The sequence below is a fragment of the Ambystoma mexicanum genome, chromosome 4q (genome assembly GCF_040938575.1).
Source record: "Ambystoma mexicanum isolate Mex_15411 chromosome 4q, UKY_AmexF1_1, whole genome shotgun sequence".
In the NCBI taxonomy this organism is placed as follows: domain Eukaryota; kingdom Metazoa; phylum Chordata; class Amphibia; order Caudata; family Ambystomatidae; genus Ambystoma; species Ambystoma mexicanum.
Window position 1 is genome coordinate 563128344 of NC_090928.1, and position 12012 is coordinate 563140355.

Here is a 12012-nt window from a genome sequence, read left to right on the forward strand (position 1 = left end):
CGGGGACCGGTGAGTAGTCAATACCCTAACCGGTCGCCCTCCCGCAGGAGCCTGTGGATTTCCATCGCTGTCATAAACAGCAACCCTTTTCCGCACTTGCGCCCTGCTTCTGCCCACAAGTGGAGGCTGCGCTTGAGTAGCAGGGAACTGTTCATCATGGTTTTGTTCACCTCTCTGAACTGCCTGATTTCCCTGAAGAGACTCCTCTTTGCCCGTTGGCACCCGCGTGTGCAGGTACTTTTGAGCACAAGGCTCCACTGTTTGTAGGGCTCGGACTTCCTTCTAATTAGGTGGCCTCTGATGTCGAACTGGGTCTAACGATTACTTGCACTGCCTGTTTTCCTCCCCATCTAGGTGGTCTGCATATTTTGTGCTTCTAATTCCTTAGACCCCTTGGTCTTGTATATATATTGTATTGCTTGTGATGTGTTGGTTTATTGGAGTTTTACGGTGATTCTTTACTATGGTCAATGTTACAAAGGCCTTGTAATAAAAGTGTCTATATTTTTAATCTAACACCTGTCTGGAGTAATTTGTAAGCGTCCTTGCTTTGTGTGCTAATTGCGGGTTTTCATTCACCCTCACCCCTCTTGAGACCTAGTCTTGACCGCCGCCATCACTACCCTGATTGGTCTGGCTTGTCCAGAGGTTACCCTGTTCCAAGAAACTAGGCTGGCCTTCTGAACCTCTGCCCCTCCAGGACAGAATTCAGAAATCCATCTTAACACTCGCCTGAAGCCACTTTGAAAACAATGAAGGATATTCTCTTTGTCCACCCATTCATGCAATTTGTCAAGGATTAGGGCTGCAAAAGGTTTCCCGGTACAGTCTAACATTGATAATAACCTGTAATTACAAGGTCGCTCTTATCCCCCTTCTTATGAACCGGTATAAGTGTGGCTGTTTGCCAGGAATGGGGTATTCTGCCTTCCAACATGATTTTATCGAAAATAATCTTTAATAGCTTGGTCTAGAATAAGGGATTACTTTTCAATGTGATGTTAGCCAAACCATTAGGACCAGGAGCCCTTGCCAATTTTAATTTCTTAATTTTTCCAATTAGTGTGGAGCTTGTTACTGTAAATGGGGGCCTAGATGGAAACTTGTTTATGGACTCTAGTATCTTGATGTTATTAGGCAAGTTTCGCTCTTTCAGAAAACTTTCCCATATATATGCACCAATAGGATTAAGTGTTGAATTTGTCCTATTACCTCTAACTTCTTGCCATTGCTTTAATTTCTTGAGGTACTTTCTTTGTCTTAACCACGACTGGAATCCACCCTTAAGTGTTTTCCGAGCAGAGAGGTAGGATTTAATTGACATTGATGTTTTCCTTTCCTTCCTAATATTTGCTCTAAGGAGCCTTTTAGCATCTCTGACTTCATAGTAAAATTGATTTTTCCTGAGTAGACCAACAACCGCACCAGCCTTACCGACTCTAGCGTGCTCTTGGGCAAGTGTAGAAATCCAGTGTTCTATATGGTCAATAGACATAGTCTGAAAACAGCTGGTGTCCCTATACTGATCCTGTGATAGGGTGGCTACCACTTTGGCTATATTTGTTTCTGACCAGGAGATCCTAGTTGCTGCATGATTAGCCCTTAGGTCCCCCATAGATTTAACCATATGATTTAACTCATCAATATTCAGAGTCAGCCCAAGTGATGCATGATTGCTCCAGTTGTTTTTATTCATCTTCAGATCCTTCACCCTACAAGCAACATCAGGCGACACAAACATGTAGTCCAAAATACTCTTTGCACAATCCCTTTCCCAAGTAGGTTGACCGGGGAAATCATTAATTGTTCTGCCATTTATCATCTCCATGTCCCACAGTTAAAAAAAACTCAACCAATGCAGTCCTTTGGGGTCACTTTTCTTAAGGGACATTACACTCTTAGGTCTTAAGTTTGGATTACTCAAGGTCCCACGTCTCCTGACATATAGCAATTAAAGTCCCCAACAATCAGTATAAATTTGTTTTCGTGTTTGTATGTCCAATTAACCAAAATATTGTGAAGAGACTCTTGAATAGTGCTAGTATGAGTGTCCCCCGGGGGGTTATTCACACTTATCAATAACATTTTCTCGTCCTTCTGCTCAATGCTTATAACCAGTTCAACCACAATCATAAAATCATCTGTTTTGGTTTCAATGTGACGTGATTTAACATTATGCTGAATCCCCACCAAGAGTCCCCCATAGGGTCTACCCTTTTCTCCTTTTTTAGCAAGGGATTGGAACACTGTGTATCCATTCAACATAATAGGGTCAGTCAGCCATACCTCCTGTAAGCAAAAACATGTATAGTTACTAATATATGGTAGTCATCCCTCCTGAGAAATCAAATGGCTGAAACCCCTAATATTCCATGAAAGGAATGAGATCCCTCAATCTTTTTTTGAATACCACCGGTAAAGATTCCACCAACCATTTTAAGATGTTTTGGATATCTACCAATTGAACCTCATTGCTTGCAGGGAGCTGAGTTATACTAGACTTGATCTTAGGCCCCAACCGCACTTTCCTTGGGCAATTCAGATCTTCCTTTCCAGGGTCCACATCAATTTCCACATCAACCTCCAATAGGTTGTCCTTGTATGTATCTAGCAAATTTTCAGTAGCCAGGAATTTACAATGAATTGCCGAAACATTTGTATTTAAGGTATTTAATGGTTAAATATATTCATAGTCATCTGATGATAAGACTCTTAGTTGGGGAATAGAATGGAGCCTGATCAGAAATTCTGTTTGTGTTAACCAATCATGATCGTTCTTTTGGTAAAGATTCTTAATTACACAAATACGGTTCTTGCTCGTGACTGGCTTCTCGTTCATCTGTCCTGTTTTTAATGAGGTCTCAAGGTAGGGGATCAATCTAGAATTGTTCGGGGTAGATGAGATGTTTTCTACTGATTCATCATTTAGCATAATAGAAGATTCAGATGGAATTTCTTCTATCTCAGGTAGATCTTTATCATTCTCCGGAATAAGCCAACTCGTGAGGCATCCTTCTATTTTAGAATTTCTCTTGATTGCCCGTGCTGCTTTTTTCCTGGCTTTTTTCGTGTTTTTGAGCACAGGGTCACCCTCAGCCGTTAAACCGGATGCTGCAACTAGTCTTTTCTTTCTTACCGCCCTTTTGGCCAAACGCTGCTGTTTACGTGAGAAGAAAATCTCCTTATCATTGGTCACATTCGGGTCTACTTCCAGCGGTGGAGAGGGGTCTTTGATCATCCGAATAGCTCCAGACAAGTTATTCGCAGCGTCCTCGCTTCCTACTTTCGCTTCTATGCTTGGTGCTGCCAAGTTGATTGTATTTTCCAAAATACAGCCACAAAGTTTGAGTAAAATTTTCAGTGCAGACTGCACTGAAGCCATAGTGGATTGCATCTCAGCCAAGGTATTGGTATCTGAATAGTTAGTTTCTGAATGTCTTGCCAAATCAGGAGACATAGATAGCCTCTCCGGAATAATCACCGGTGGTGGAGGTGTTTTCAATGTCGCGTTGCATTCCTTGTCTACAGTCGAACTGTTTAAGACAGGAATCAATGATCTTTGGACAGAGAGGCAGAGCTCCAATAGCGAGTTATTGTCAATCATTAACACTGAAGAGTTGTCTTGCACCATACCTACATTCTTATTGGACCGTCTGTCTTTTTCAAGAATATCCGGACTATGCCCAGGAGAAGCATTACGTGGAAAAAAATTTGTAATAGCGCCTTTGCTCATTGGTATTTGATGTTTATGTTTATTGTTGGCATCGCCTTTTCTCACCTTCTCAGTAGTTGCCTTGGACTGCCTATTGCGCAAATTATTACATGGCCACGGTAGTGGCCATGTAGTTATGGTTAAGTTGCTGTTTCCATAACCGCTGGACGGATTTCCACCAAATTTGGACCAGGAGCAGCGGCTTGGTCCCGAAAGCATGCTTTTGCAAATTTGGTGAAAATCCGTCCAGTATTTTTTTTTAAAATGACCAAAAAGTAGGTCAAAAAAAATTAGTGATATCTGTGTTCAGTTCGCAGACACACTTCCCTGTTCGCTCCGCGGACAGTGTCCTGATTGGATAATCGTCTTGCGTGATGTTCGCGGACATGCAACGTGTTCGCTGATTGGACGGCGTGGAGCGTGAAGCGCGTCAGATTTTTCGGTAGCGCCCGCCATCTTGGATTTGCGGACGTCCGCGGACAGCGCGGTGAAACTTTGTTCAAAATGTGTATTTTGTTGAGTGTGTTGGTGTGTAGGAGTGTTTGGGGAGGGTGGGAGTGTATGAGATAGGATGAAAGTTGTGTTTTTTATGTGTTAGACGTTCTTTTTGTGTTCGATTTCTTTGCGGACATCACGGGTGTTCTGAAATGTTCTAAATAAACTGACTGGGGGGTGTTCTAAGGACTCAATATGTGTCTGTTTTGTTCGCAAGCTAAGTGAAACTGTTCTAAGAACACTCGTGGTGTCCGGGGAGTGTTCGTAGGGGGTGTCCTGAGGACGCTGTCCGTATTGTTCTCTGTCAAGTTGAATGTGTTCTAAGAACACCCGCGGTGTCCTGAAATGTTCTCAAATAAACAAAATGGGGGTGTTCTGAAGATGTTTTTGAGAACACTCCCGGTGTCCTGAAATTTTCGTAGGGGGTGTCCTGAGGACGCTGTCCGTATTGTTCTCTGTCAAGTTGAATGTGTTCTAAGAACACCCGCGGTGGTGTCCTGAAATGTTCACAAATAAACAAAATGGGGGTGTTCTGAAGACGCTTCTAAGAACACTCGCGGTGTCCGGGGAGTGTTCGTAGGGGATGACCTGAGGACGCTGTCCGTATTGTTCTCTGTCAAGTTGAATGTGTCCTAAGAACACTCGCGGTGTCCTGAAATGTTCGCAAATAAACAAGATGATGGTGTTCTGAAGACGCTTCTAAGAACACTCCCGGTGTCCTGGAATGTTCGTAGGGGGTGTCCTGAGGACGCTGTCCGTATTGTTCTCTGTCAAGTTGAATGTGTTCTAAGAACACCCGCGGTGTCCTGAAATGTTCCCAAATAAACAAAATGGGGGTGTTCTGAAGACGCTTCTAAGAACACTCGCGGTGTCCAGGGAGTGTTCGTAGGGGGTGTCCTGAGGACGCTGTCCGTATTGTTCTCTGTCAAGTTGAATGTGTCCTAAGAACACTTGCGGTGTCCTGAAATGTTCGCAAATAAACAAGATGGTGGTGTTCTGAAGACGCTTCTAAGAACACTCCCGGTGTCCTGGAATGTTCGTAGGGGGTGTCCTGAGAACGCTGTCCGTATTGTTCTCTGTCAAGTTGAATGTGTTCTAAGAACACCCGCGGTGTCCTGAAATGTTCGCAAATAAACAAAATGGCGGTGTTCTGAAGACGCTTCTAAGAACACTCGCGGTGTCCGGGGAGTGTTCGTAGGGGGTGTCCTGAGGACGCTGTCCGTATTGTTCTCTGACAAGTTGAATGTGTCCTAAGAACACTCGCGGTGTCCTGAAATGTTTGCAAATAAACAAGATGGTGGTGTTCTGAAGAAGCTTCTAAGAACACTCCCGGTGTCCTGGAATGTTCGTAGGGGGTGTCCTGAGGACGCTGTCCGTATTGTTCTCTGTCAAGTTGAATGTGTTCTAAGTACACCCGTGGTGTCCTGAAATGTTCGCAAATAAACAAAATGGGGGTGTTCTGAAGACGCTTCTAAGAACACTCGCGGTGTCCGGGGAGAGTTAGTAGGGGGTGTCCTGAGGACGCTGTCTGTATTGTTCTCTGTCAAGTTGAATGTGTCCTAAGAACACTCGTGGTGTCCTGAAATGTTCGCAAATAAACAAGATGGTGGTGTTCTGAAGACGCTTCTAAGAACACTCGCGGTGTCTGGGGAGTGTTCGTAGGGGGTGTCCTGAGGACGCTGTCCGTATTGTTCTCTGTCAAGTTGAATGTGTCCTAAGAACACTCGCGGTGTCCTGAAATGTTCGCAAATAAACAAAAGGGGGGTGTTCTGAAGACGCTTCTAAGAACACTCTCGGTGTCCGGGGAGTGTTCGTAGGTGGTGTCCTGAGGACGCTGTCCGTATTGTTCTCTGTCAAGTTGAATGTGTCCTAAGAACACTCGCGGTGTCCTGAAATGTTCGCAAATAAACAAGATGGTGGTCTTCTGGAAAAGCTTCTAAGAACACTCCCGGTGTCCTGGAATGTTCGTAGGGGGTGTCCTGAAGACGCTGTCCGTATTGTTCTCTGTCAAGTTAAATGTGTTCTAAGAACACCCGCGGTGTCCTGAAATGTTCGCAAATAAACAAAATGGGGGTGTTCTGAAGATGTTTTTCAGAACACTCCCGGTGTCCTGGAATGTTCGTAGGGGGTGTCCTGAAGGCGTAGTCCGTATTGTTCGTTGTTAAGTTGAAAGTGTTCTAAGAACTATCGCGCTGTTCTGAAATGTTCGTAGGGGGTGTCCTGAAAACGGTGTCCGTATTGTTCGCTGGCAAGTTCAAAGTGTTCTAAGAACACTCACATTGTTCGCGGACATTAAAAGTTTCCCATAGATCATAGTTGAAATGTTTGGCTCTATGGATGTGATATGCTGCAGTGGTTGTTGCCAGGGCATAGAGTCTTGGGTACATGGCCCTGGCAACAACCACCGCAGCATATCACATTCATATTTGCTTATAACTTTGGGTGAAAAACAAATGTATAAGGAAGAAAGGTATTAGATACTATGGATGTGATATGCTGATATGGTTGTCCTTATTGTATACTTACTGTTTGGTCTAGTAATGGGAGTCCATGTTTTTCTTCTTCATTTCTGTGATAAAAGAAAATAGCATGTTAGTATTAGTATTTTGTAATGACTTATTACATTGTATAAGCAATATACTTTTATTTTATTTCGACCCTCATATTTAGTAGAGTACAAATCAGAGTACTGTGCAATTTGCTCAGTTTCTGTATTTGTTGCTAAAATCATTGGGTCTGTGGGAGAAAAAAAAAAATCCATGTTGGATTAAAAAAAAAAACCTTTTTCTGTTATGCTACAGTTTATTTGTTTGTTTGTTTTCAGTGTTCACTTGTTGTTTTTGGCTAATGCTTTATACTTTGCTTTGTTGTATTTTTTTTGGAGCAGTAACAGATTCTTCATTTGTTTTGATATTATAAAATTTTGGAGCAGTTAGATACCAATTGGCGTATTCTAACTGTCTATTTTTTTAATGTATTTTAGTGGTTTTGATTTAACTATTTGGATATTGTTAAATTTTGGGACAGTTAGATACCAATTGGCGTATTCTAACTGTGTATTTTGTGGCCTAATTTAGTGGTATTCATTTATCTGATTAGTTGTTGTAGAATCTTTGAGCTGTTAGATAGCTTTTGGAGTATTCTAACAGTTTATATTATTTTAACACAAATTTATAATTTTGGGACAGTTAGATACCAATTGGCGTATTCTAACTGTGTATTTTTTGGTCTAATTTAGTGGTATTCATTTATCTGATTAGATGTTGTAGAATCTTTGAGCAGTTAGATAGCTTTTGGAGTATTCTAACAGTTTATATTTTTTTAACACAAATTTACTTAAAGGTTTAAATACAGTTTATTTATCAAATTTTGGTTTTAAGAACATCAAATAAGCATTTGTAAGATTTGCTGGTAATCTCTGCTTTAGAGTAATGGTACTATCATTACATTCAAACCATCCACATTTCTTTTTTATATATGCAGTGTAGTGCCCTGAATTGGTTGTGGCTCCTGCGTGGTAGATTATACCTATTGTTGTGAAGGTTTTCTTACCAAGTGATATTTGACCATGTGTGAATCCAGTCAGCTTGCAGTTGTTTTTGGTACCATCTGCATTGTAACGTAGAAGCATTAGTATTACGTATTTACTATGTGTTTGTATTACTAACGTGGAGCGATTATCTGAATTGCAGGTAGAGCATAATCTACCATGGTTTGCATTTTGTACAAGTTGCTGAAATGGAATGGATTCACAATTTGATATTGATATATATATATGAAGCGTTCATTGGGGATTTCTTCTTGTGTCACATTGTTGCAGAGAGTGCATGTATGTTTCCACATGTATCAAATCTGAAAGATTTCATTTATAGGTATGTTTTTGTTTTCCAGTACTTGTAGTAAGTACATTAGAAATTCTTGTGGATCTTCCTGTGAGTTTATAGTGAATTTCACCATTCCAGCACAGTAGTCCAATTGTCGTCTTATTCCAAAAACACTATATGTGTTGTCAGGATTGTTTGCTGCATTTCTGTGAAGTACTAACATTTGCAAACACAATGGGTCTGTACTGTGTAAGTAAATGTTGTCAACAATTGGTGGTAATTGAAATAGAACATTCATTGCTACATTTGCATAGCAATTTACACCAACTATATTTGAGAATTTAAATGGTCCAGGTAGTTCTGTATCTAACTGCTTTTTTGGAGTTTGTCTTCCTTCTTTAAAGAAGTACCTGGTTTACTTTCTCTAATTGATTCTTTTTTGTTTGTGGTACTTGATGAAGTATTCATTTCTTTTACTCTCTTTGGAGGATTTGCAGTGACGTCCTGTTGCATTTCTGTTTGATTTAGTTTTCTTTTACAACGTTTTAGTTTTTGTGGAAGAGAATATGTGTTTAGATGGGGAGTGTATAGTGAGCGAAGTCTACTATATTCTAAAATGCAAGGAATATCAGCGTTTACTTTACTTGCATCAAAGTTGATCAGAAATAGACCGTCAAGTGTACGTAAGCGTGATAGTGCTACGTAGCTCATGCCTTCTTTAAAGACTGTGTTACCAATATCTATCATTGCTTTGTCTAGGGTAAGACCTTGTGATTTATGAATCGTGACTGCGTATGCAAGAGTTAGAGAAAATTGTTCTCTGCGTACATACATATCTTTGAAGAGAAGGAATCTAGCTGTTGAGCGTCCTATCCGTTTTACTTCTGAAAGTTTGTTAAAGAGTATATTGACAAACTGAATTTTGTTGTCACGTGGGTATGTTTGAAAGCCAACAACTGTAACCAGTGCTCCATTAACCAGTCCTTGGTCCACGTCAAGGTTACGTTTAAGCATTACTCTGCAATTTAAGGATAATTTTAACATCTTTTCTAAGCCTGCTGTGTTTCAGATTGATTTTTCTGAATTATTTAGTCTTGTTGTGGCTTGGTCGCACATGGGTAGTGTCATACCATGTACATCTAGTTTGTCTGTGGCACTAATTTCCGTTATTGGTTGCATTTCTTTACTTAACATTATTTCATTGAATTTGAGACAGCTTGCAAGAGTTGGCATTAAGGCCATACAATTGACATTTTTGTTGGCTAATTGTTCCATAACATCTGTAGCACATGCATTATCGCCATAAAGTGCATTAATGTGCCGGGTTTTCAATGTTGCTTCTGCTTCTTTAGAAAGTATACCAACTCTCAAACTTTTTAAAATGTTGGCATAAGTTAAATCTGCAGATTGGCGCATGTTTTCTATTAATTCTCTGTATTGGAAATGTTGCCAAAGGTTGGCATTTCCAATGCTGCCAACAGTTTTACGGCAGAGTTTGTGCCCTAATGTTTTAAAAATAGGTTCACCTTTTACTGGTGGTAATTGAAGCAGATCTCCCAAAAAAATAATGTGTTTTCCTGCAAAGAGCTCTTCATAGCCTGTTTTGAGTACTTCTTGTAATCTGAGGTGAATCAAAGCTAACATCAGGTTGGAGACCATGCTCACTTCATCTATTAGTAGCATTTTCATTTGTTTCAATACTCTGCGTAATTCCATTGCAGCTTCTGCAGAAAGTTTGTAATAGTCTAATTTGTTCTGGTGTTCTACTGGTAATAGTTGTAATCGGTGTAATGTAACACCACCTATGTTGTAGATAGCTAAACCTGTGGGGGCAGTGACAACAGCTGATAGTTTGTTGTTTGTCAATTGTTGAAGGAACTTACTAATGATTTTGATTAGAAATGTTTTGCCAGAACCAGCTTCACCACTGACGTACATTAGTATAGGTTTATAATTATGTCAGGAACATTCTTTATTTTCATGTTTTACACCATGTGCAATTTGTTTTGTTACTTCTTGAAAAATGCTACTTTTCTCATTGTTTAGTTTTGATTGTAGTATAGTTAAGTCTTCCTTATCTTCATACTGACACATGGTGTTTTCTATTTCTATCATAGCTAATTCTGCCTCATTTGTTATTAGTGGTTCTCCCAGTGGTTCTTGGCTTCCTGTTACAGAAGGTTGACTACTGTCAGGAGTATCCTTATCTAGTTGGGCTTGGAGTTCTTCTTCATGTTGCTGTTCATTGTGCAACATTGTTTTGTACTTTGTAAAGTTTACATCAGTTATAGTGCTTTCATTTGCTTTGAAAGCATCCTCATATGAGTCATAGTTATCTAGTAATTGTTCTTCTTTTCTCCATGGTTTGAAGAGTTGTAGCAGGAACATGTAATATACTTCTTTATGTTGAGGAGTCTTCAATGACAATTTGATATGATTAATTAAATTTGGTTTAGTGAGTTGAACTAAGCTGCCTTCACAGTCTGTCACTCTATATTTACTTTTTTTTTCATCAGGTTTCATATTATTTTTGTATGTGTAGTTTTGGGCTATTTGGTATAGACACATGTTTTCCAAAGTATTACTTCTGTTTGGGTAGTATGTGTCCAATAAATTGTTTTTCAAAATGTCTTGGCTGTTGGGATCATGTTTGGCTATTGTTTCTATATCTTCATATGATTTTAGAACTCTTTTTCTAGATTTAGCTGGACCAAGACTTAGCCATATTATATTTTCAGATTTACCATACAATGAAGTACCAGTTAAACGATCAGCTGCTTCATAAGATCCACATTCTCTATGGGTGAGCATTTTTATGCCCAAGCTGTATAATTTCTGAGATACTGTTTTATCTGATGACAGGTCATTCCAGAGGTCTTGGAGCTCTGTCCTTTCTGCTTTAGTTAAGTATGCTGTGACATATCGTGCAACTGCAGTAGAATTGTCTGCAATGTACTGCACATCCATGTTTGAATTCCATAAGTGGGCAATGATTGCATTATAATCATTGATATATTTTTCTTCTTCTTTTCTTTTTATGTAACATGTATTTTTAGGTGACTTACCTTTAACACTATGTCTAACTGAAGACATGAGGTTGTTTACTTGACCTGTATTTGTAACTGGTCTAGGGAAACCAAATCGGCATTTGGTGTAGTATTTGCCTTTGTTTTTGTATTTGCGACGACAATATTTTCCACATTTGTGTCTTTGAAATTGTAAAATTTGTGCATGAAGATCACTATTTGTGGCTTCTGATGGAATTTCACAAGTGACATATTTTTCAATAAACTGTAAAACAGTGGCATCACTGTCTTGAACAAATTTAGGAGCATCTTTAATCCATAAAAGCATGTGGATATGTGGTGCTCCTCTGGATTGGTATTCTTTTCTCCAAAAGAAGTGTTGCACTTCTCCAAGGGGAGGAACAGTTTTATTACAAATAAAATGTAGCATAGCAATGAAGCAATGGTGAAAATATCTTGAAACATTAACAGGATCCAAAGAACAAAGTTCTCCAGGTGTTAGAATATCTATGTTTGTTTTGTTTTTATTTGATATGCGTAGGAAATCATGTAAATCTTCCCATGCACATTCTGCACAACTTAATGTAACAAACCAAGTGGGTGGGCCAAGGTTTCTGATCATACAACGTACATCTCCATGACGTGGAAACCAGTACTCTTTAGTACCACGCATATTTGCTAATAGATTTGTAATATTTGATTGTAAAACCTCATCCTTTTGTTGCACTTTCTCTAATAATTGTGTAGCTGTCATATTTTGAAAGTGTGATCCTGATTTTAATATGTGTGCAACTCGGTAACATAAAGTTGCTAGTTCACTTTCAAAGAGTAGGTGGAATATGTATTCCACATTTTGTCTAAATCTGGGATCTTCAGAATACATCCGTAATGAGCGGTATTCTGAAGCTGATATTTGAATAGGTCTATCATCATACCTTCCTCCTTTGCCAGTAGG